A 24,695-nucleotide genomic window follows, 5' to 3' on the forward strand; every position below is an offset into this window, starting at 1 on the left:
GAACCTTTTGACATCTTACCCTAGAAGAGGTGTGGCTCTTAGAATTCCTACAATACTAACAATAATAACTAACAATCAGTCTCTCATTTGATTATCACAACAAATAGGGGTGAGGGGGAGGTAGTTACTATTATTATCCCCATTTCCCAGATGAGGAAATTAAGGTCAAGTGACCAGCCCAGGATCATAGAGTTATTACATGTCTAAGGCCAAATTTGAACTCAGGTCTTCCTGACTCAAGACCCAGTGCTCTATCTACTGAGAAATCTAACTTCTCCAAGCAATTACATTGCTTCTCAATAGTTCATTATACCTTAGTCATTTTTTTCTGGCTCATCATCCATATTATGCCTCCTAACTGAGAGTCCCTCAAGGACCTATCCATGGCCCTCATACCTTCTTTTATTACACTTCCTCTCTTGGTGACCTCATCAGATCTTCTGGGTTTAATTATCACCTCTCTATTGATGACTCCGAGATCTATATATGAAGTCCCAGTCTCCTGAGCTCTAGTCCTACATCATCAAATGCCTATCAGATAACCAGAACTCATCTTTTCTCCCCAAACCCTACTCCTCTACTACACTTACCTTTTGCTACAGAAGGCACCACCATTCCCCCAGTCTCTTGAGGCTTATAACCTCATCATTATCCTTAGTTCTTTGCTCTCCCCCACCAAATCTTCCTCTAATCAGTTACCACCGACCTGCCCCCATTTTAACTACCTTGTATTTATTCACATACTTATATATGTACATGTTTTCTCTCTTAATAGAATGTGAGTTCCTTAAGAGTAGGGATTCTTTCTTTCCTTTGCTCTCTTCTATATTTCTTATTATTCTTTCATTCATCTCTGTCTCTGTCTGTCTCTCCCTAGAACCTAGCAGAGTGCTTGTTTGTCGATTGACTGTACACTTGACCCTACTATGTAGAACATGAAGTGCCTGGCTACACACCCATCTGATTCTGATTGTGCTAACTCTTCTGGCCTGTTCCTGGGGGCAGCTGGAAGGGTTCACTATACACTAGGTGTCTGCCAGTGGCTGGAGGCAGTTGGGCACAAGACAGCTGCCAACATCCTATCTAAACCATCACAGAATAAGATCTCTGATAATTCAGAGTCTATCTAAGCCAACTCATATCTGAACCAGAATACCTGCCTTCTACTCCACTCCCTACCTTCCCCCCAATATATATATGTATATATATTGGGGATAATAATAGTGTCTACCTTCCACGGTGGTTGTGAGAGTCAAAGGAGATCATAATATAGTATATATATATATATATATATATAAAATATCCCAATTATTATACCTGACAAGTAGCCATGCCATCTTAGCTTGCAGACCTACAGCGAGACAGAAACCACCACCTCCTAAGCAGCCCAGCTCTAATTGTTTAGAAGTCCTTCCTTACATCAGTCTAAATCTTCCTGTTTAGAACTGGCTATACATTGTTCCTAGTTCTGTCCTCCAAGAACACATGGAACATGTCCCTCTCCTTCCATGTGATTTCCCTTTAAAACCTTGAAGACAGCTATGGTGTCTTTTCTAAGTCATCTCCTCATCAGGGTAAACAGCCCCAGTTACTTCAACTGGTCCTCAAAAGGCCCTCCACCAGCCTAGGGGCAGCTAATGCCATGTCTGAAGTCAGGAAGACCTGAGTTTCAATCCAGTCTCAGGTCCTTTCTTGCTGGGTGACTCTGGGCAAGTCACTTAAATTCTCTTTGTCTCATTTGCACCATCTATAAAATGGGGATAATAATAGCATCTACCTTCCAGGGTGGTTGTGAGGATCAAAGGAGATCATAATAATTATAAGGAGCTTAGCACAATCCTGTAAAGATAATTTTAGGGTTGTGACCTAAACTAAATTAATTTTGGTCACCAGGGGATATCCCAAATAAAATACCTGAGTCAGCTGGAAATTTATGGTGATTTTAATTAATATAGAGGAAAGAAATTAAGGAGCAGGGAGAGGGAAAAGGTATAGGTTTTTCCCTCCTGGCCTGTGCCAGGGGGAGTTCAAATTATTGGCTTTTAAGAGGATAGTGTTGGAAGGTAAAGGAGAAAGGAATCAGCCTAAACTCCAAGAAGGTTCAGCTAAGATGCCTGAACCTGAACTAGCTACTCAGCTTCTCCCAGTATAGTATCAAGGGAAAACTCACTACCAAACTGGACAATAGCTGCCATCACACCAAGATGACAGAATGCTTAGCACACTGCCAGCCAGAGCCACCTCTCCCAGGAAAGAGACTGAAGAGAGGAAGTGATGTGAAATATATAGACGGTTTTACATCACTTTCCTGCATCTCATCTATATCAGTGGTAGCTTAAGCTTGACTTAGGACAGCCCAGGGGTCTGTCAGCTGTTTCCGATTTGTCATTTGCTAGCACATGTCTATCAAAGGCCATCCTCCTAAATACTTAATCCTTAAGTAGACATTCCTGATTTTGTTAGACTAAGTAGGGTGGATTAATCTAAAATTCACAATCCCTGGCACATATCAAACACTACATAAATATTAGTTATTATCATCATCATCATTAGTATTATTATCCTAGGTGGCAACCTTGGAACATCCTCCAGTTTATCAAAGTCTTTTCTTTCTTTCTTTCTTTCTTTCTTTCTTTCTTTCTTTCTTTCTTTCTTTCTTTCTTTCTTTCTTTCTTTCTTTCTTTCTTTCTTTCTTTCTTTCTTTCTTTCTTTCTTTCTTTCTTTCTTTCTTTCTTTCTTTCTTTCTTTCTTTCTTTCTTTCTTTCTTTCTCTCTTTCTCTCTTTCTCTCTTTCTCTCTTTCTTTCTTTCTTTCTCTCTTTCTTTCTTTCTTTCTCTCTTTCTCTCTCTCTTTCTTTCTCTCTCTCTCTCTCTCTCTTTCTTTCTTTCTCTCTTCTCTCTCTCTCTCTCTTTCTTTCTTTCTTTCTTTCTTTCTTTCTTTCTTTCTTTCTTTCTTTCTTTCTTTCTTTCTTTCTTTCTTTCTTTCTTTCTTTCTTTCTTTCTTTCTTTCTTTCTTTCTTTCTTTCTTTCTTTCTTTCTTTCTTTCTTCTTACCTTCCATCTTAGAATCAGTACTATGTATTGGTTCCAAGGCAGAAAAGTAGGCCTTGTAATGAGGGTTAAGTGATGTGCCCAGGGTCACAGAGCTAGGAAGTGACTGAGGACAGATTTGAACCCAGGACCTCCCATCCTGAGGCCTGGCTCTCAATTCATTGAGTCACCCAGATGCCCCCTCATAGTTTTTTCTAAGAGGCTGTACTACAAACTGAACATAGAACTCCAGTACTTCCCAATACACTGAACACAGGGAGTATTAAAAACACAGATATCTGACTTAGATATCTAAATACAACAGGACTGTCATAGCTCCAGTTTTTGATACTATACCCCTCCATGCAGGCTAATGCCATATTAAAGTTATTGGTTGTTGACTCATATTGAGCTTGAAGTCCACTGAAACTCCCAGATCTTTTTTTTCCCAGATAAACTGTTATCTTACTGTGTCACCCCCACCTTATACTTAGTGATTTTTTTTTTAAATCTAGGCATAACAATGAACTTTATTTAACTTAATACTATTCATGAGCCCAAAGGGAAGATCTTTTTGAATCCTGCCTTTTCCATTCAGTATGTTCACTATCTCTCTCTCCTTTGAGTCACAGGAAAATATGAGAACATCTATGCCTATAAGGAAGTTATAAATCAAAAATATCCAATGGCACAAGACCAAGCACAGATGGTAGAGCCTTACCATGGAAGATCTCTCTCCAAGGTGGCATTGAATATTCGTGATTAATGTTTGGGTCCTGCCATGCAGCCCATGCTGACTCTACTTCTTTGCATTGTGATCCCATTGGCATCTCTCCATCTTTTTCGCAAGGATAGTCCGAGACAGTTTGTTCAGTGCTTCCTTTTCTGGTGAGAATTAGATCCAGAATTGAATATCCCTTTGATGGTTCCTCTCCCCTCACTGCCATCCACTTTGAAAGAAGAAAGAGGTTCCTCAGTAGGGAAGTAGTCAAATTTAATTCTGCAAAAGAGGTAAGGTTGATAATACTAGTAGTGATTTATAGCCAAATAGGCTTTCAGCAAAGCCTATGCCATATGACCTCTTACACACACACACACACACACACACACACACACACACACACACACACACACAAAGCCTTGAGCTTAAAAATTAAAAACTATATCAAGACTTTTGGGACATTGTGTCCCACTGTGTATGTGTGCACAAACATGTGTACATGCACATTTGTGTATATACATACCACACATACCTGTATATATGTTATATGTGTGTGTTATGTGAATGGATGAGTATGCATGTTTTCTGTGTGTGGCATGCACCATACATTTACTGTGTGTGTACATGTCTAATAATACATGTATACAGGAACATATTTTATATACATGTATGTATACAGGCCATAAAGATTAAAATTAATATATCATAACTAATTATTATATTTTATAATATTTTATTAATAATAACTAAAGCAAAAGAACTGACTGAATTCAGCCTGGTCTCTGGTCAAAAAGAGAGCATGGGAGGAGCGTACATTTACTTAAATACCAATAAAGTGATCTTGCCAAAGTAGAGACACAGGAGAGATTATAGGGAATTTTGGGAAATACTAAGGACTTCTGGGGAATGAAGTCAAAGGTTAAAAATCTCCATTTATACAAGGCATACTCGTGGATATTCATACCTATAGGTATACACACATTCACATACACACATACACACATTCACATACAAACACACATAATGTCTATTTGCACATGCAAGGGATCACTGTTACATTGCTGCAGAAAGCTCATGAACATGCCTACACATAGTTCCCTGAAGACTGTGCTGAGCGACTTCAGGATTACAGGGCTACATGGGTTTCCCTCCAGAAAACAGATGACATGCCTTGGTATATGTATCCACATGAAGAGAGAGAGTTAGATGGATGGATAGTTCTAGATAGATCTATAAACACACACACACACACAGAGACATACACATAACCTGTGCAAATGATGGAGCATAGAGCAGAGGGCAGAGCACTGGGTTTGGAAAGAGAAGCCCTGGGGTAAAACCCCAGCTCAGCCCCTTATTCCTTGGCACAGTTACCTAGCAGTTGTTCTGAAAACTTTCTGGAGGGTTTAGTGATCTACAAGATCTATATGAACCTTTCAGTGTGATATAGCAGCTGAAGAGCTCTAATTCTGTCTTGAGATGCATTAAGGGGGCACAGCCTACTGGAATGGAAGTAGGAGTGGTAATACCACAGGGCTTGGTTGGTTCATTAGCCTTCATCTGGAGTGTTATGGTCAGTTTGGGGTGCCACGCTTTACGAAAGACAAGCAGAACAGACAGAGGACCCTGCGCACATATCAGATGAGAATAGGCTGAAGGAACAGGCTGTATTAGCCTAGAGAAGAGGAAATTCAGAAGAAACATACTAGCTGTCCCTAGATATCCAGAGGGCTGTTGTGTAGAAAAGGTACCATCCTTTTTCTATCAGGCCAAGAGCAAAGCATGGAGGTTGTGAATGGTCCAATATAGACTGGTTGGCAGTTTTAACAAGAAAAAAGACTCTTCTTAACAGTGCTGTCCCAAAAGGGGAATGGATGCCTCAAGATATGGTGTGTTCCTCCTCCTAGGTAGTCTGCAAGCAGAAGGTAGACAACCGCCCAAAGAGAATATTATAGTGGGGATTCTTTGAGTGTATGAGTTATATTAGATGGCCTTAGAAGTTCCTTAATTCTTAAATTTCATGATACCTGTGTCACCTTGGGCAAATTATTTAAATTTTCTTGCCTTGGTTTCTTCATCTGTAATGCAGATAGATTAGATAGTCTTCAAGTTCTCTTCCAACTTAAAATTTATGTCCTTATAAAACTTTATAAAAAAATTTAAACTCTTACCTTCTGTCTTAGAATCAATACTAAGAATTTGTTAAAAAACAAACAAACAACTTAGCTTCCCTCTTGGAGTCAATACTGGTATTGGTTCCAAGGCAGAAGAGTGGTAAGGGCTAGGCAATGGGGGTTAAGTGACTTGCCCAAGGTCACACATCTGGGAAGTGTCTCAGGCCATCCATGGGCATGGTTCTCAAACCACAGAACCACCTAACTCAACCCCCTGCCTTACAATTACCCTTTGATAGCATAATATCTCATCATGGTGTGGTGGTGAGTCTAGGATTCTCAAAAGATATGCCCAGGGAGCTCAAGTTCTGGAGGTCTCACTAAGCTGGACAGGCTTCAACTATGGGGTCAGAAATGTAATAAGGACCCCTAAGGATCAGCCTAAGTAGATAGAAGCATATCACCAGATTGGCAACCAAGAGGTGATATTTATGCTCACTGCAATTCTTCCCAACCATCTATGAAGTTGCAGAAGGGTAGTAATCTGCTTTGGTAGAGGGACTAGACCATGATGACAAAATCACAGATCCTTATAGTGTTAAAATGGAAAAAAAAACCCACTCTTGAGCTTTTAATTATATTTTAGAATGGAGCATTTTTACATCTCTAATTCCACATAGATCCTCCACCAGGCTCATAGGCAGAAGAATTGTTTTATTCTTTTAGGGGAAAAGCAAGGGAACAGATTCAGTGTGAATATGGTATGGAAGCATAATAAAAATCTCATTTCAAGTTCAACTGAAAATATTAAGAAATATCTATTCTCGTACTTCCGGTCAAGATGGCAGCTTAGAGAAAGCTAAAGTTCAGATCTCCAGAAACCTTTCCTTACCGATCTCAAGCTATATGCTCCTAGGGCACCGAAATTCAAAACGAACAACAGCATAGACCCCGGGAATCCTCCTCCTGGACCTGGATCAAAAGGTATGCCCCCCCCAAAGCCAGAACCCGAGATCACTCAGACCTAAGGGGTAGGCAGAAGGAAGGTCCCAGGACCCATACCCCCCAACCCAGAGCGCTGAGTCCAAGGCAGCAGAGGGAACCTCAGAGCCTCAGGGCCAGCTATCCTGAAGGCCGCTTCCTGAAAACAAACTGACTCAGACAAGGGGGCAACCAACACAGACAGCAGGGAAACAGAGAGAGACGGGGGGAGCCTGTAACCCCCTGGCTGGATCCTTCCATCCGAGTCTCATGGAAGGTCCCTGCCTCAGGGCATACTCAGTTCAACCCAGGGAAAGCTAATCCTATCAGGAGCTGGTGAAGATCCTGCAAGCCGCGGCCCCTCCCCTCTCAGTGCTGAGTCTTCTGGCCGGCAAAGGCATTAAAACACCTTGCAGAGGGTGCCAAGCCAGGCTCAGAGTGTGGAAGTAAGGCAACGGAGAAGCATCGGGAGGAAACTGAGGAGGGCAGTAACATGGAAACACCAGCAATTCCTGGCTTCCACGGGAAGACAGAACAAAAACTGCATAGAACAGACAATTTGCCTAGGGCTAAAACCTCTGAACACCAGACAGAGATAAGAAAAGCTAGTCCTCCCCACTCAGATAGAGATGGCAAACAGCACAGAAGCACAAAAGCCCCAAAATTCCAAAAGAAACAAGAAGAAGGGGGTGACTTTGGACACATTTTATGGAGCAAAAATACAAAATACAGAGGAGATAGAATAAGAAACACAAGCAAATGCTCCGAAACCTTCCAAAGGAAATGGAAACTCTCCACAAACCCATGAAGAATCTGAATCAGAAAGGATCAAAAAGATGGAAGCCTTCTGGGAGAAAAAGTGGGAAATAACGCAAAAGAAATTCACGCATCTACAAAACCAGTTTGACCAAAGTGAAAAGGAAAACCAGGCTTTAAAGGTCAGAATTAGGCAACTCGAAGACAATGAGCAAAAATTAATAAAGCAAAGCCAAAAGACCAAGAAATTAGAAGAGAACATAAAATATCTCACTGACAAGGTCATAGACTTGGAAAATAGAGGGAGAAGAGACAATTTAAGAATAATTGGACTACCAGAAAATCCAGAAATAAACAGCAAACTCGACATCGTAATACAAGATATAATCAAAGAAAATTGCCCAGAGATCCTAGAACAAGAGGGCAATACAGGCACTGAAAGAGGTCACAGAACACCCTCTACACTAAATCCCCAAAAGATAACTCCCAGGAATGTAATTGCCAAATTCCAAAACTTTCAAGCAAAAAAAAAAAATCTTACAAGAAGCCAGAAAAAAGACAATTTAGATATAAAGGAATGCCAATCAGGGTCACACAAGACCTTGCAATTTCCACTCTGAATGGCCGTAAGGCATGGAACATGATTTTCAGAAAGGCAAGAGAGCTGGGCCTTCAACCAAGAATCAGCTACCCATCAAAACTGACTATATAGCCGGTTAAGATGGCGGCTTAGAGAAAGCTAAAGTTCAGATCTCCGGAAAACCCTTCCCGACCGATCTCAAACTATAAGCTCCTAAGGCGCCGAAATTCAAAACGATCAACAGCACAGACCCTGGGAACCCTCCTCCTGGACCTGGACCCAGATCAAAAGGTACGGCTCCCCTCAAAAGCCAGAACCCGAGATCACTCGGACCTAAGGGGTAGGAGTGCAGAGTCCAAGGCTCCGGGAAGCCGCAGCCCGGCCCAGCTCAGAGAGCAGGGTCCTCCAAACAACAACCCTCAGGGCCTTCTATCCGAGTCCCAGTGAAAGTCACTGCCTGGAGCAAGACAGCCTCACAGGCTGGATCCTGCTATCCAAGTCTCAGTGAAAGTCCCTGTCCTCGGAGCTTGGGGAAGCTGCAGCCCATCCCCCCCGCAGGCCGACGAAACAGCCTCACGGCCAGCGATTCTGAAGGCAACTTCCGGAAAGCAACATGGTCCGACCCTTCCATTCCAGTTCCAGTGAGGCATATTCAGTTTAACCCAGGGAAAGCTCATAGAACCGACAATCTGCCCAGGACTAAAGCCTCTGAACACCAGACAGAGATAAGAAAAGGTAAACCTCCACATTCAGAGATGGCAAACTCCACAGAAGCACAGAAGCCCCAAAATACCAAGAAAAATAAGAAGAAAGGGGCGACCTTGGAAACATTCTATGGAGCCAAAATACAAAATACAGAGCAGATAGAAGAAGATATACAAGAAAATGCTCCAAAATCTTCCAAAGGAAATGGAAACTCTCCCCAAACCCATGAAGAATTTGAATCAGAAATGACCAAAAAGATGGAAGCCTTCTGGGAGGAAGAGTGGGAAATAATGCAAAAGAAATTCACGCATCTACAAAACCAGTTTGACCAAACTGTAAAAGAAAACCAGGCTTTAAAGCAAGAACTAATAAAGCAAAGCCAAAACACCAAGAAATTAGAAGAAAACATAAAATATCTCACCGACAAGGTGATAGATCTGAAAAATAGAGGGAGAAGTGAGAATTTAAGAATAATTGGACTCCCAGAAAAGCCAGAAATAAACACCAAACTGGACATGGTGATACAAGATATAATCAAAGAAAATTGCCCAGAGATTCTAGAACAAGGGGGCAATACAGCCACTGACAGAGCTCACAGAACACCTTCTACACTAAACCCCCAAAAGACAACTCCCAGGAATGTAATTGCCAAATTCCAAAGCTATCAAACAAAAGAAAAAATCCTACAGGAAGCCAGAAAAAGACAATTTAGATATAAAGGAATGCCAATCAGGGTCACACAAGACCTTGCAAGTTCTACTCTGAATGATCGTAAGGCATGGAACATGATCTTCAGAAAGGCAAGAGAGCTGGGTCTCCAACCAAGAATCAGCTACCCAGCAAAACTGATTATATACTTCCAAGGGAAAGTATGGGCATTCAACAAAATAGAAGACTTCCAACTTTTTGCAAAGAAAAGACCAGAGCTCTGTGGAAAGTTTGATACCGAAAATCAAAGAGCAAGGAATACCTGAAAAGATTACATGCTGATACAATTTTTAATACTCTTACCCTTAAGGAATGAATAGAATAGAGTAAAATGAATAGAATCAAAATAACAATATATGCAGCTACAGATTCAATATTTGAATAACTTGTGAATGCTCACCTCCAGTGAATGAACTGAGAAGAGGAAACCCAGAAGATATAATCTATATAGATGTGTTTTCCAGATGATGCCCTCTATGGTTCTATGGATGTGGAAAAGTAGGAACACTGATACACTGGTGGTAGAACTATGAACAGATCCAACAGATCCAGTAGTGTGGGAGAGGAGGAAGGAGCTGGGGTACCTGTACACAATTTCTATTAATTAAAAAAGAAAAAAAACCATGACCTTAGATATGACCTTAGATAAGTCGTTTCACTTCTCTGAGATTTGATTTCATCATCTGTAAATTGAGGTGTTTGGACTAGATGATTTTAAAGTTCCTTTCAAGCTCTAGATGCTTCATGGACTCTTTTGTTGGCCTATCATTTAAGTCAGCCCCCCTAAATATACAGATTTGTTAAAATTCTGTCTTGGGTCTTCTCTTCTCCCTTTACAGTGTCTCTCCTAACAACATCATCAGCTCTCATAGGCTTAATGATCATCTCCCTGCAGATGACTCTCAGATTTACATAGGTTCAGTTCAAGTCCTCAAGCTTCAGATAGATCACCAATAAGTTTACTGGACATTTCCAATTCAATGTCCTAGAGACATGTTCAAGATGGAATTTTTCTTTCCCCTTAAATCCTTGCCTCTTCCAAACTTCTCTTTCTATCAAAGAAATCACTGGTATCCCAGCTTCATAATCTTGGTATTATCCTGGAAGTTTCACTTTCTCTGGTCCTGTATGAGAGGCCCATAGTGTTTATGAGAGAGCTAGAAAAGGAGATCTCTTCAGTCTTAGTGAATTCTCTTTAACTTCACACACACACAAACACAGACACACACACACACACACACACATCCCTGAATGTTGATCTATACCAATAAGGAGAGAATCCTATACCAAGGGGCTTTGGGACTGAGGTTACAAATAGAAAACAAAATGATTGTGAAAATGAGCAAACTAAAACTAGATCTTTTAATAAAGTTTTAAATAAAGATTTTCAAAATAGTTTCTTAAACCTTTTAGCTAACCTGTTTAAAAAGAGAGAAAGAATAGATAATCAAATTACCACAACTAAAATGAAACACAGCTTATTCAAAAAAGAGAAGAAATAAAATAATTATCAAAACTTTCTACATAATGTTGGAGGGAATGTGGGAAAGTTGTGATACTAATACACTGTTGGTGGAATTGTAGACTGATGCAACCATTCTGGAGAGCAGTTTGGAACCATGCCTAAAGGACTATAAAATTGTGCATACCCTTTGACTCAGTAACATCATTATGAGATCTGTGTCCCAAAAAAAAAATTAAAGAAAGGGGTAACGGATCTATTTATACAAAAATATTTATAGCAGCTCTTTTTGTGGTGGCAAAGAATTGGAAACTGAAGGTATATCCATCAATCAAAGAAAGACTGAACAAGTTGTGGCATATGATTGTGATGGAGCACAGTAAGAAATAACAAGCAGAATGATCATAAGAAAACCTGGAAGAACCTATATGAAATGATACAAAGTGCAATGAGTAAAAGCAGAACACTGTACATAGTAACAGCAATATTGTATAATGACCAACGATGAATGACTTCACTAGCAATGATCATGGACAACTCCAAGGGACTGATGATGAAAAATTCCATCCACCAGCAGAGAAAGAACAATGGAATCTGAACAATTTGTGTAATGGCAAATGGAAGCATGCCATTTTTCATTTTTTCTTCAAGAGTTTTTTCTTGTATATGTAATATGTTTATTCTTTCGCAACATGATGAATATGAAAATGTGTTACATGATAACACAAACGTATGATAAAAAAAAAACTGACTATATACTTCCAAGGGAAAGTATGGGCATTTAACAAAACAGAAGATTTCCAAGTTTTTGCAAAGAAAAGACCAGAGCTCTGTGGAAAGTTTGATATCTAAAATCAAAGGGGATGGAATACCTGAAAAGGTAAATATGAAGGAAAGGGAAAAGGAGAAAAATGTTATCTTTTTCTTTTACTCAAACTCTCTTCTATAAGGACTACATTTATATCAATCTATGTATATTAACATGTGGGGAAAGTGTAATGTGTAAATAGGGGGAAAAGAAAGACCAAATAGAATAATCTTTCTCACACAAAGATTCACATGGGAAGGGGAGGGGAAGAAAACTCCTATAAGAAGGAGAGGAAGAGAGTTTCTACTTAAACCTTACTCTCAGGGAAATCAACTCTGAGAGGAAAGAACATCCAGATCCATTGGGATCTTGAATTCTATCTTACCCAACAAGGGAAGGGAGAAGGAAAAACCAAGGGGAGTAGGGGGGAGGGAACACAAAAAAGGGAGGGAAGAAGAGGGGGAAGGGGAAGGGAACAAAAAGGGAGGGACTAGAAAGGGAAACATATCAAGGGAGGGGACAAGGGGGACTCATTTAAAGTAAATCACTGGACTAAAAGGTAGAGCTGAAGAAGAAAGGTTAGAATTAGGGAAGGATATCAAAATGCCAGGGAGTCCACAAGTGACAGTCATAACTTTGAACATGAATGGGATGAACTCACATAAAATGTAAACAAATAGCAGAATGGATTAGAATCCAAAACCCTACCATATGTTGTCTTCAAGAAACACACATGAGGCGGGTAGACACCCTTAAGGACAGAATTAAAGGATAGAGTAAGACCTTCTGGACCTCAACTGACAGAAAGAAGGCAGGAGTTGCCATCATGATATCTGATAAAGCCAAAGCAAAAATAGACCTGATCAAAAGGGATAGGGAAAGTAATTATATTTTGTTAAAAGGGACTTTAGATAATGAGGAAATATCACTAATCAACATGTATGCACCAAATAATATAGCACCCAAATTTCTAATGGAGAAACTAGGAGAATTGAAGGAAGAAATAGACAGTAAAACCATATTAGTGGGAGACTTGAACCAACCATTATCAAATTTAGATAAATCAAATAAAAAAATCAATAAGAAAGAGATAAAAGAAGTGAATGAAATCTTAGAAAAATTAGAATTAATAGACATATGGAGAAAAATAAATAGGGATAAAAAGGAATACACCTTCTTCTCAGCACCACATGGCACATTCACAAAGATTGACCATACATTAGGTCACAGAAACATGGCACACAAATGCAGAAAAGCAGAAATAATAAATGCAGCCTTTTCAGATCACAAGGCAATAAAAATAATGATCAGTAATGGTACATGGAAAACCAAATCAAAAACTAATTGGAAATTAAACAATATGATACTCCAAAATCTTAGTTAGAGAAGAAATCATAGAAACAATTAATAATTTCACCGAGGAAAATGACAATGGCGAGACATCCTTTCAAACCTTTTGGGATGCAGCCAAAGCGGTAATCAGAGGTAAATTCATATCCCTGAGTGCAAATATTAACAAATTAGGGAGAGCAGAGATCAATCAATTGGAAATGCAAATAAAAAAATTCAAAAGCGATCAAATTAAAAACCCCCAGCAGAAAACCAAACTAGAAATCCTAAAAATTAAGGGAGAAATTAATAAAATCAAAAGTGATAGAACCATTGATTTAATAAATAAGACAAGAAGCTGGTACTTTGAAAAAACAAACAAAATAGACAAAGTACTGGTCAATCTAATTAAAAAAAGGAAAGAAGAAAAGCAAATTAACAGCAGCAAAGATGAAAAGGGGGACATCACCTCTGATGAAGAAGAAATTAAGGCAATCATTAAAAATTACTTTGCCCAATTATATGGCAATAAATAAACCAATTTAGGTGATATGGATGAATATATACAAAAATACAAACTGCCTAGACTAACAGAAGAAATAGAATTCTTAAATAATCCCATATCAGAAAATGAAATCCAACAAGCCATCAAAGAACTTCCTAAGAAAAAATCCCCAGGGCCTGATGGATTCACCAGTGAATTCTATCAAACATTCAGAGAACAGTTAATCCCAATACTATACAAACTATTTGACATAATAAGCAAAGAGGGAGTTCTACCAAACTCCTTTTATGACACAAACATGGTACTGATTCCAAAACCAGGCAGGTCAAAAACAGAGAAAGAAAACTATAGACCAATCTCCCTAATGAATATAGATGCAAAAATCTTAAATAGGATACTAGCAAAAAGACGCCAGCAAGTGATCAGAAGGGTCATCCACCATGATCAAGTAGGATTTATACCAGGGATGCAGGGCTGGTTCAATATTAGGAACACCATCCACATAATTGACCACATCAACAAGCAAACCAACAAGAACCACAGGATTAGCTCAATAGACACAGAAAAAGCCTTTGATAAAATACAACACCCATTCCTATTAAAAACACTAGAAAGCATAGGAATAGAAGGGTCGTTCCTAAAAATAATAAACAGTATATATCTAAAACCATCAGCTAATATCATTTGCAATGGGGATAAACTAGATGCATTCCCAATAAGATCAGGAGTGAAATAAGGATGCCCATTATCACCTCTACTATTTGACATTGTACTAGAAACACTAGCAGTAGCAATTAGAGAAGAAAAAGAAATTGAAGGCATCAAAATAGGCAAGGAGGAGACTAAGTTATCACTCTTTGCAGATGACATGATGATCTACTTAAAGAATCCTAGAATCTCAACCAAAAAGCTAATTGAAATAATCAACAACTTTAGCAAAGTTGCAGGATACAAAATAAACCCACATAAGTCATCAGCATTTCTATATCTCTCCAACACAGCTCAGCAGAAAAAACTAGAAAGAGAAATCCCATTCAAAATCACCTTAGACAAAATAAAATACCTAGGAATCTATCTCCCGAGACAAACACAGGAACTATATGAATACAACTACAAAACACTCTCCACACAACTAAAACTAGACTTGAGCAATTGGAAAAACATTAACTGCTCATGGATAGGATGAGCCAATATAATAAAAATGAACATCCTACCCAAACTTATTTATTTATTTAGTGCCATACCCATTGAACTACCAAAAAATTTCTTTACTGATTTAGAAAAAAACATAACAAAATTCATTTGGAATAATAAAAGATCAAGGATATCCAGGGAAATAATGAAAAAAAAAACACAAATGATGGAGGCCTTGCAGTCCCAGACCTTAAACTATCTTACAAAGCAGCAGTCATCAAAACAATTTGGTACTGGCTAAGAGACAGAAAGGAGGATCAGAGGAATAGACTGGGGGCAAGTGACCTCAGCAAGACAGTATACGATAAACCCAAAGATCCCAGCTTTTGGGACAAAAATCCACTATTCAATAAAAACTGCTGGGAAAATTGGAAGACAGTGTGGGAGAGATTAGGAATTGATCAACACCTCACACCCTACATCAAGATAAATTCAAAATGGGTGAATGACTTAAACATAAAGAAGGAAACCATAAGTAAATTGGGTAAACACAGAATAGTATACATGTCAGACCTTTGGGAGGGGAAAGACTTTAAAACCAAGCAAGACATAGAGAGAATCACAAAATGTAAAATAAATAATTTCGACTACATCAAATTAAAAAGCTTTTGTACAAACCAAACCAATGTAACTAAAATCAGAAGGGAAACAACAAATTGGGGGAAAAATCTTCATAGAAACCTCTGACAAAGGTTTAGTTACTCAAATTTATAAAGAGCTAAATCAATTGTATAAAAAACCAAGCCATTCTCCAATTGATAAATGGGCAAGGGACATGGATAGACAGTTTTCAGATAAAGAAATCAAAACTATTAATAAGCACATGAAGAAATGTTCTAAATCTCTTATAATCAGAGAGATGCAAATCAAAACAACTCTGAGGTATCACCTCACACCTAGCAGATTGGCTAACATAACAGCAAAGGAAAGTAATGAATGCTAGAGGGGATGTGGCAAAGTGGGGACATTAATTCATTGCTGGTGGAGTTGTGAACTGATCCAACCATTCTGGAGGGCAATTTGGAACTATGCCCAAAGGGTGATAAAAGAATGTCTACACTTTGATCCAGTCATACCACTGCTGGGTCTGTACCCCAAAGAGATAATGTGGTACAAGAATATTCATAGCTGTGCTCTTTGTGGTGGCCAAAAATTGGAAAATGAGGGGATGCCCATCAATTGGGGAATGGCTGAACGAATTTTGGTATATGTTGGTGATGGAATACTATTGTGCAAAAAGGAATAATAAAGTGGAGGAATTCCATGGAGACTGGAACGACCTCCAGGAAGTGATGCAGAGCGAGAGGAGCAGAATCAGGAGAACATTGTACATAGAGACAAACACACTGTGGTATAATCGAACGTAATGGACTTCTCCATTAGTAGTGGTGTAATGTCCCTGAACAATCTGCAGGGATCTAGGAGAAAAAACACTATTCATAAGCAGAGGACAAACTGCGAGAGCAGAAACGCCGAGGAAAAGCAACTGCCTGACTACAGCGGTTGGGGGGACATGACAGAGGAGAGACTCTAAACAAACACTCTAATGCAAATACTAACAACATGGCAATGGGTTCGAATCAAGAACACATGTGATACCCAGTGGAATCACACGTCGGCTATGGGGGTGGGGGTGGAGGAAAAGAAAATGATCTTTGTCTTTAATGAATAATGCTTGGAAATGATCAAATAAAATATTATAAAATTTAAAAATTAAAAAAAAAAGTAATATGTATTCTCAAATGGGTTCAGAGCAAGGACACATGTGATACCCAGTAGAATTGCACGTCGGCTATGGGAGGGGTGGTGGGAGGGGGGCAGGAAAAGAAAATGATCTTTGTTTCCAATGGATAATGTTTGAAAATGACCAAATAAAATAATGTTTAAAAGTAAAAAAAAAGAAAAGAAATATCTATTCTCTAATCTAAAACACCTTTCCAGACTTTTTTCTATTTAAAAGTACAGTTGGTTCTGCTGTAATGCTTGTTTTGAAAATGCAAATTTGTTCCAATGTGATTGATATATTAGGGAGCAATTTAAGCATAACTTAGATTTCCTTTTTGCTTATCATGAGGGATTTTGTTCCTGAAGAATATGGAGTAAAAAAAACAAAGAACTTCATGATAACTCACAAGTTTGGAAGGGTTGACCCTTCCAAAATCTATTTCCGCAAGCAAACATCAAGTCTTTGTCAAGGTAGAGTATCAGATTTACTGTTTCTCTTCTAGTGCAATAGGCACTGAGGGCAGAGGTGGGGTGGTTTGTCTTATGATTCACTCTTCTCCATGGTCACCAACCTCATCTTTCTCTTCCCCACACAGCCCTGGAGTTTTAGCCTACCCAACCTGCTTGAGGTTTTTCCAGTCTAACTGGGGTCATTGGAGTACAGGCCCAGCTTTCAAGTGTGCCCACAATCCTATTTCCCCTATAAATTTCATAGCTTTTATTGTGTGATTTTACATGTTTAGGAATAGACTGCTGAAAACCAAGAATGGAGGACCTTTCTTAGGGAAATAGATTAAGGGTGATGCCCAAAGTTGTCTTTTCTAACTTAGATCAGTGCCCCCGCAGCCCCTCATACAGACAGAAGCACTGTCATCTTTGGCATTCAGGGTTAAGATATCGACTAGCAGAGTGGAAATCTTTTTCAGTCCTTGAGGGGAGTAGTCCAGGAAGGAACCCAGTAACGACTATTCAGTGAGTATTCAGGGATGTTAACCTCAAGCTGTATTTTAACATGTTACAATCCTCTCCTTGTTCAGGATCCCTATAAATGTTACCTCAAATCATCTTGGGGCAGAAAAACATGTTGGAGGCTTGGGTAACGATGCCAATTTGGCCATCTCCCTCTCTATGCTAGAGTTCTTAGAAATTGATCAATGATGAATTAATTAACATTTTTCTGGAAGATCCGGGCTTAAATTCAGAATACAGAATTAATATTCTCTTTGACAAAGGGTTATCTGACCTTCTACTTCAATAGCTCAAAACTCTCAAACATAACCTCAAAAAGTGGACAGGTTCTACTGTACAGACAATGGCAGAAAAAATGTGATTTTCAGAAAACGGTAAAAATCATTGAAGTATGGGGTGTGGGAAGATTCCTGATACAGGCAGAAATTGAATTGGGTCTTGGAGCGTGGGCAGGCTCTGGCCTGGCAGAAAAGAGAAGAGGGAGCATTTTAAGTGAAAGGTAGGGCAAAGAGAGCTAGAGGAACCACAGCATCGAGGTGGGAATAGACACAAAGACACAAGCCATTCTCCATTAGGTGAGCACTTAAAATAATCTAGGCCCACAATCAAGAAAACCAAAAGATTTAAAAAATGTAAATTAAAAAAATTAATATCCAAACACTCCAAGTATTATAGTTATGATTTATCAGTAATAAAGTAAAGGAAAATAAAAGGCTAGAGAAACAGAGAGAGCTCACTAGCCTCACACGTGAAAAAAGAGAGTGAGGGAGGAGCCATGAAAACATATATACAAATGTAAAAGACGCAGGTAAACAAAAAGAGAAAAGGAATCTTGGGATGAAGGAATAATTCTGGGAGATAAAGTTCAAAGTATATACAATTTCCACTGATACAAAAATCATACTTAGGTCATACTGTCACTAAATCTTTGAAGGAGAACAAACTTATAAATGGAGTCAGCCAGGGCTTCGGGCAATGGTTGTGATACAAAAGTCATTTAACTCTAGTTAACACTAATTCAAAAGTAGCTAGGTGGTGCAGGGGGTCTGGAGTCAGTAGACCAGAGTTCAAATGTGACTTCAGATAAGTACTAGCTGTGTGACCTTTAGCGAGGAGTCACTTAACCCTGTTTTCCTCCTCTTATAATGAGCTGGAGACCACCACAACAATAACAACCCTTCCTTTTTTTTCTTGTCACAGGAGTTTCTTTTGGCAGGAGAAGATAGTCAATTAGAAATAGCAATTATATTTTAAGTAAAGAGCAAAAACATTGATAAAACATTAAAAAACCCTGAGGGGTCTGAGATAACCTAACAAATCAGATTTAGAATGGTCAGTTGATTATGCTGCAATGAGACATAAATGTCACATGAGGAAATGATGTCTTTGATGATCTCAGAAACATGCACAAAAAATGAAAATCTTATAGTAGGAGTCAATGTATCTTAAAAGAGAATATTATAGTTGACAAATGGAAAAGAGAGCAAGAAAATAACCACCCTGAAAACTCAATCTAGCCAATGAAGGGTAAATGAAGGCTTCTTTTTGTTAACTGCATTCTTTTAAATTGTGGGTATTTTATAGACTCAATGAAAAATGGTGGAAAGAGTAGTTTTTTTGGAGTCAGAGGGTCTGGGTACAAATCTCAACTCTACCACTTGCCACTGCAGTGACCTTTAACAAGCTACCTTACCATTCCAGGCCTTAGTTTCCTCATCAATAAAATTAGAGTTCAACAAGATGATCTCTACAGTCCCCTCTACCCATAGGTCTGAGGTCCTACAATATACAGAAGAGCTTTTCATATTTCTTTTGTCAAGTTGAATTAGCTACTCTTCAACCAAATTCAAGAACTCTAATTCATTTTTATAGGTATTTCTACTGACATGACATGAATCCTAAGCCTTCTCATGCCTCAGTAGATAGTCTTTGAGAGCCACTGTGACAAAATTTTATAAGTCTGAAGTCAGCCTGGCCATAAGCTCATCCAAGACTGGTCTTGGGACAACCCATATGCAGTCAATCCATCAGTGGAGCTGATTTAAATATTTTCTAGCTTCATAAAAACTCAGGCTCAGCACCACAACATAATGAAGTCACAAATAGGGATTCTAATGTAGTGCTTCTCTCTGTCTCTGTCTCTGTTTCTGTCTTGTCTGTCTGTCTGTCTGTCTGTCTCTCTGTCTGTATCTGTCTCTGCCTCTCTGTCTTTCTCTCTGCCTCTCTCTCTCTCTCTCTCTCTCTCTCTCTCTCTCTCTCTCTCTCTCTCTCTCTCTCTCTGTCTCTCTCTGTCTCTCTCTGTCTCTCTGTCTCTCTCTCTCTCTCTCTGTCTCTCTCTGTCTCTCTCTCTGTCTCTCTCTCTGTCTCTCTCTCTCTCTCTCTCTCTCTCTCTCTCTCCCCTTCCCTCCTCCTCTGTCTCTGTCTCTTTCTGCCTCCTTCTGTCTGGCTCTGTCTCTGTCTCTGCCTCTGTCTCTCTTTCTGTCTCTGTCTCTCTCCCCCTTCCACTTCCCTTGCTCTCCTCAGTGTCCACATGTGTATGTGTGCCTAGCTGTTTCTCTGACCTTATCCAATAATAACCAAGAGGCTACAACATAAATGGAATCCATACATCTTTGGTAAATGGAAGCCAATATTAGCTCTTCTAATGGTGGTGGAAAAGATATGCCTGGAAGGGAGGGAGAGACAGAGAGACAGAGAGAATGAGACTAGAGAAAGAATCTTATGCCACTCATTGTTATATTGTTTTTGAAAACACATGAGGAAACAGCACATTCTTGTTAGTAGACATTACTTTTCGTTATACCCAATGAATTCTTTTAAAAGATTCCTCCATGAATGTTTACTTTTTCAATACTGAAAGGATCTCTGATTCACAGGATGGGGCCATTTCTTCTACTGGTGCAGACCCCTGTCTTTACATGCCTTAACAGGAAGTCTTCTTGAGTTGCTGTGGTCAGAAGAAATTGACCCTCTGGTCCCTGATCCTCTGTGAAAGTGCCTCTCCGAATTTATCTAAGCTAGTCCATCACTAGCCACATTCTTGAAGCCTTTCCAGGTTCATAGGAACAGTCAGAGCTTGTGCCTCAAGAACCCAGGGTCACCTCCATGACATGGTGAGGAAGGAAGCAGAATCAAATTCAGTAGAGGAAGTAGACTTTTAAAATGCTTTTTATTAAAAGCATCGCTTGGGGTGGGGGAGTTACTGATTTTTCAAAGAGGCTCTAAACCTCAGTAATGTTGACATGTAATCATAAGTATGTTATAGTTCCCAGATAAATCTCCATAAAAGGAGGTTTCATAGCTAAGTAGCCTTTAAAAGGAAATTCCCCAAATATCTACATTCACTTATTCAACAAAATTTTATTAAATACCTACTCTGTGTGATTGAAAAATAAAGACTAGGATTAGCTGATTGCTCTGTGTGTGTGTGTGTGTGTGTGTGTGACCAACAGAATTGCCCCAAAGGATGATGAAGATGTTACATCCCAGCTTTCTATCTAAAAGGAAACTTTGGATAAGGGGTCGTTGTCACACACGTTGTCTTCTCCTTGAACAACCATTAGTCAATCAATAAACATTTATTAAGCACCAACTTTGTGCCAGGCATTGTACTAAGTGTGAGGAATACAAAAAGAGGCAAAAAACATTCCTTATCATAAAGGAGTTCACAATCAAATGCGGAAGACATCATGCAAACAAATATATACAAGCAAGCTATATACCACATAAATATGAAATAATTAATGGAGGGAAAGCACTGGAATTTAGAGGGGTTGGGAAAGGTTTCCTATAGATGGTGAAATTTTGGTTGAGACTGGAAGTCAGGGAAGGCAGTAGGTGGAATAGAGGAGGGAGAGCATTTTAGGCATGGAGGTAGCCAGAGAAAATGCCCAAAGTTTCATACTCTTCTACCCCTCCTTTGGTTGCCATTCTTCTTGCCTGGATCCTGTACCTTCCATTGTCTGTCCATTGGTCTTGTTTTGGCTCCTGTTCCTATGTCCTTGGTTTGGCCATTCCCCAGCTTCCTCTGCAGTGCTTGATATCCAGATTCCAAAGTTCCCACCAATTTGTCTAAAATAAATTTAGTTAAAATATACTGAATACTCACAGAAGAGCCAGCACTGGCCCTAGCACATAGTAGGCATTCAATAAATATTTATTGATTGTTTTAGCACTGCACATAGTACTCTTTTGCACTCAATGTTTTATTAGTTTCGGTAAGTTGGTGTTAAGGTAGCAAGTTGAAAAGCCCATAGATACCTAAGGATCATTTGAGAAACTGTGCCTTCTTTATAGCATTTAAAAAGAAGAATATGCCACTACTAATGACTTTTAGAAATTAAACTCACTGCTCCCTGGATGCCTTTAAATAGATTTGCTCTGGAACAGGTAGGTGGTTCAGTAGATAGAGCACCGAGTCAAGAGACAGAAGGTCTTTGATTCAAATCTGGTCTCAGATACTTCCAAACTGTGTGAGCCTGGGCAAGTCACTTAGTCCTAATTGCTTAGCCCTTATTGCTTGTCTGTCTTGGAGCCAATACTCAGTATTAATACTAAGACAGAAGGTAAGGACTTTAAAAAAAGTAGATTTAATCTTGAAGGATGGAAGGAGAAGAACCAGAGAAGTTGTTAGATATCAGGAACAGTTTGACCACACTTTTTTTAATCCCCTCTGGAGTTTTCAAGGTATGGCTAAGACTTTTCATGTGTTTCTCTTAGTGTTTTCTCTAGCAGAGGCAGAGAGAAGGTTCAGAGATAGAATGCTAGACCTGGTGGCAAGAAGACTAGTTTAAATCTGGCCTCAAGACACTTGGTTGTGTGATGCTGGGCAAGTCACTTCATATCTGTTTGCCTTGATTTCCTCAACTGTAAAATGGGAACAATAACAGCCCCCTCCCTGGTAGGGTTGTTGTGAGGATCAATCAAATGAGATCTTTGTTAAGTGCTTGGAACAGAACCTGGCATATCTTAGGCACCATATAACTGCTAATCTCTTTTTTCTCCACTCCTGTTCCTCCCCACTCTTGTGAGAGGATGGCTAGAGACACCATGTATTGCTGCAAAATATGGGATGGCTATTCCTGTTCTTCCCTAACTTATAGGGGGTTCAAGTATAATCAGTTGTCTGAGATGACCAGATCATTAAAATACATGCCATGCTCCATTTATGGTATTCTGAGATTCTCTCCCATTCTTCTAAAGTTTGAGTGCCCCAGCTGCTACATCTGGGGACTGAAAGACTTGGGTCTGTCTTCTGACCAGGCTTACTCCAGAGTAAATGTCTACCAAATGTCATGTTAGCATTGAGAAAAATTGCTATGTGTACTTTTTGCTGTGTGTCGTTTCCTCATGTCTACTAGACTACTAGACTAAAGACTGAAAAACAGTGTGGGCACAGTCAAAGTCTCTGGATTGAGAATGGAGAGAGTTGGGTATTGGCCCCATTATACTCACCACTACCTAACTCTATTCTTCAGTCAACAAACATTTATTAGGTACCTACTATGTGCCAAACACTGTGCTAGACAGTGGAATATAAAGAGAGGCATAAGACAGACTCTGATCTCAAGGAGTTTACAGTCTAATGGCAGAGACAAGAAGTCAGCAACTTTGTGCAAACAACATATGCACATGATAAATTGGCAATCACAGAAGGGAGGCATTAGAATGAAAAGGGCTTGGGAAAGGCTTCCTGTAAAAAGATGGGACCTATTGGAAGTAGCCTTGGGAAGATATTCTTGGGAAAGTAACTCCATGAGGTTTCGTTTCCTCTGCTAGCACCTAAGACATAATTTATACAGAGTGGGCATTTAATACAAATTTGTTTATTTCTGTTAAATCCATAAAGGCTACACTAGATGAATTCCAAAGCCTTTTTCTAGAAAAACATTCTGATGTCACTTGATGCTGTAAATTTGTGAGATTTAAGTCAAGAGTCACTGAACAACTTTCTCAGATAAAGCAGCAAACTTTTGGGGAATAAATTAATCAATATGTACGGATATTGCTTTTGGATCTGTAGCAAATGAGATAATATTAGCACTTGCACATAAGAGTCAATTAATAAATGCTTGTTTCCTCCCCATCCCCTTGTATTGCTCAAAGTCTCTCTGACATGCTTTGGAGATCTTCATTCATAAATCCTCTAGATTGACAATCAGGGAACCACTTCCCATAATGACATCCTGTCTTACCCTGAGCCTTGACTCTCTAGTTTCATTACCTACCCACCCAGACAATGCAATATTATTGGCACAATGGTGGAAACAATGGGAGCCTCCAATGAACTTAGTGTACCTTCCATGGAGTCTGGCTCATTGGGGATGCACAGGTGCTCTGATTCAGCACTTTGGATGATAAAGTAATTCTTTATAAGTCCCCCAGAGTTGGGGGAACCAAAGATGATTGGTGATTGAACCACAAAAAGCTACATCCTCAGTAGACTCAGTAATCTCAACAGAAAGGTCCCACCTCCCTCTCTTCTGAGTACATTGTTTTGGCACTCTGCTAGCTCCCAATGAGGGAAGGAGAACTATTCTTTCCTTCCCTCCACTCAGTGGTCATGGTGGTTGCAAACATATAGCCATGAAAATGTGTGCTAGCCCAAGTCAGTTTTAGACTAGGCTTCAAGTCCCAGGGTGTCTTCTGCTCTGTGTTTAGTTCCCTGAGCACAGGTAACTGACTGAACAATAACCCTGAGGGACAGACATTTTAAGCTTTGGCAACTACCTGATGAATTTGAGAGGTCTCAGATTCTTGAGTCAGTGTCGACTGCCTAACAAATATTCTTCCATTGTTTCGTGGAGAAGATGAACTGTCATTTATCATACGGGCCAAAATGAAGACTACATTGGAAAGCACCAATCTATGTAGATTCCCTTGGTCTACTGGGAATTACTATGAAGATGGTTTATATTTGAGTCTTGGGGCTGATGTACATCAGTAGATCTGTTTCAAAATCTTGGGAAGGCCTTCAGTTATTTCCTGGGTAGAAATCAGGTTAAAAGTAGATGTTTAGTCTAGGGTGTGTTGGAGAAGCCCTTCTTGGCCTTGCTTCCAGAAGTGGTCATCAGGAAGGAAAACAAATTATTAATTCCTCTAATCCATGGCC

General features: G+C 39.4%; 1 long non-coding RNA gene across 2 annotated transcripts in view; it reads right to left on the reverse strand.

The window, feature by feature from the left end:
* Positions 1–24,695, reverse strand: part of LOC130455056 (uncharacterized) — a 92,937-nt gene that overhangs the window by 34,758 nt on the left and 33,484 nt on the right. For both annotated transcript variants that reach the window (XR_008912871.1, XR_008912872.1), the window contains exon 3: positions 3,749–4,027. This is a non-coding gene — a long non-coding RNA (uncharacterized LOC130455056). The remainder of the gene's footprint in view (positions 1–3,748; positions 4,028–24,695) is intronic.

The sequence above is a fragment of the Monodelphis domestica genome, chromosome 6, assembly GCF_027887165.1.
Source record: "Monodelphis domestica isolate mMonDom1 chromosome 6, mMonDom1.pri, whole genome shotgun sequence".
Taxonomy (NCBI): Eukaryota; Metazoa; Chordata; class Mammalia; order Didelphimorphia; family Didelphidae; genus Monodelphis; species Monodelphis domestica.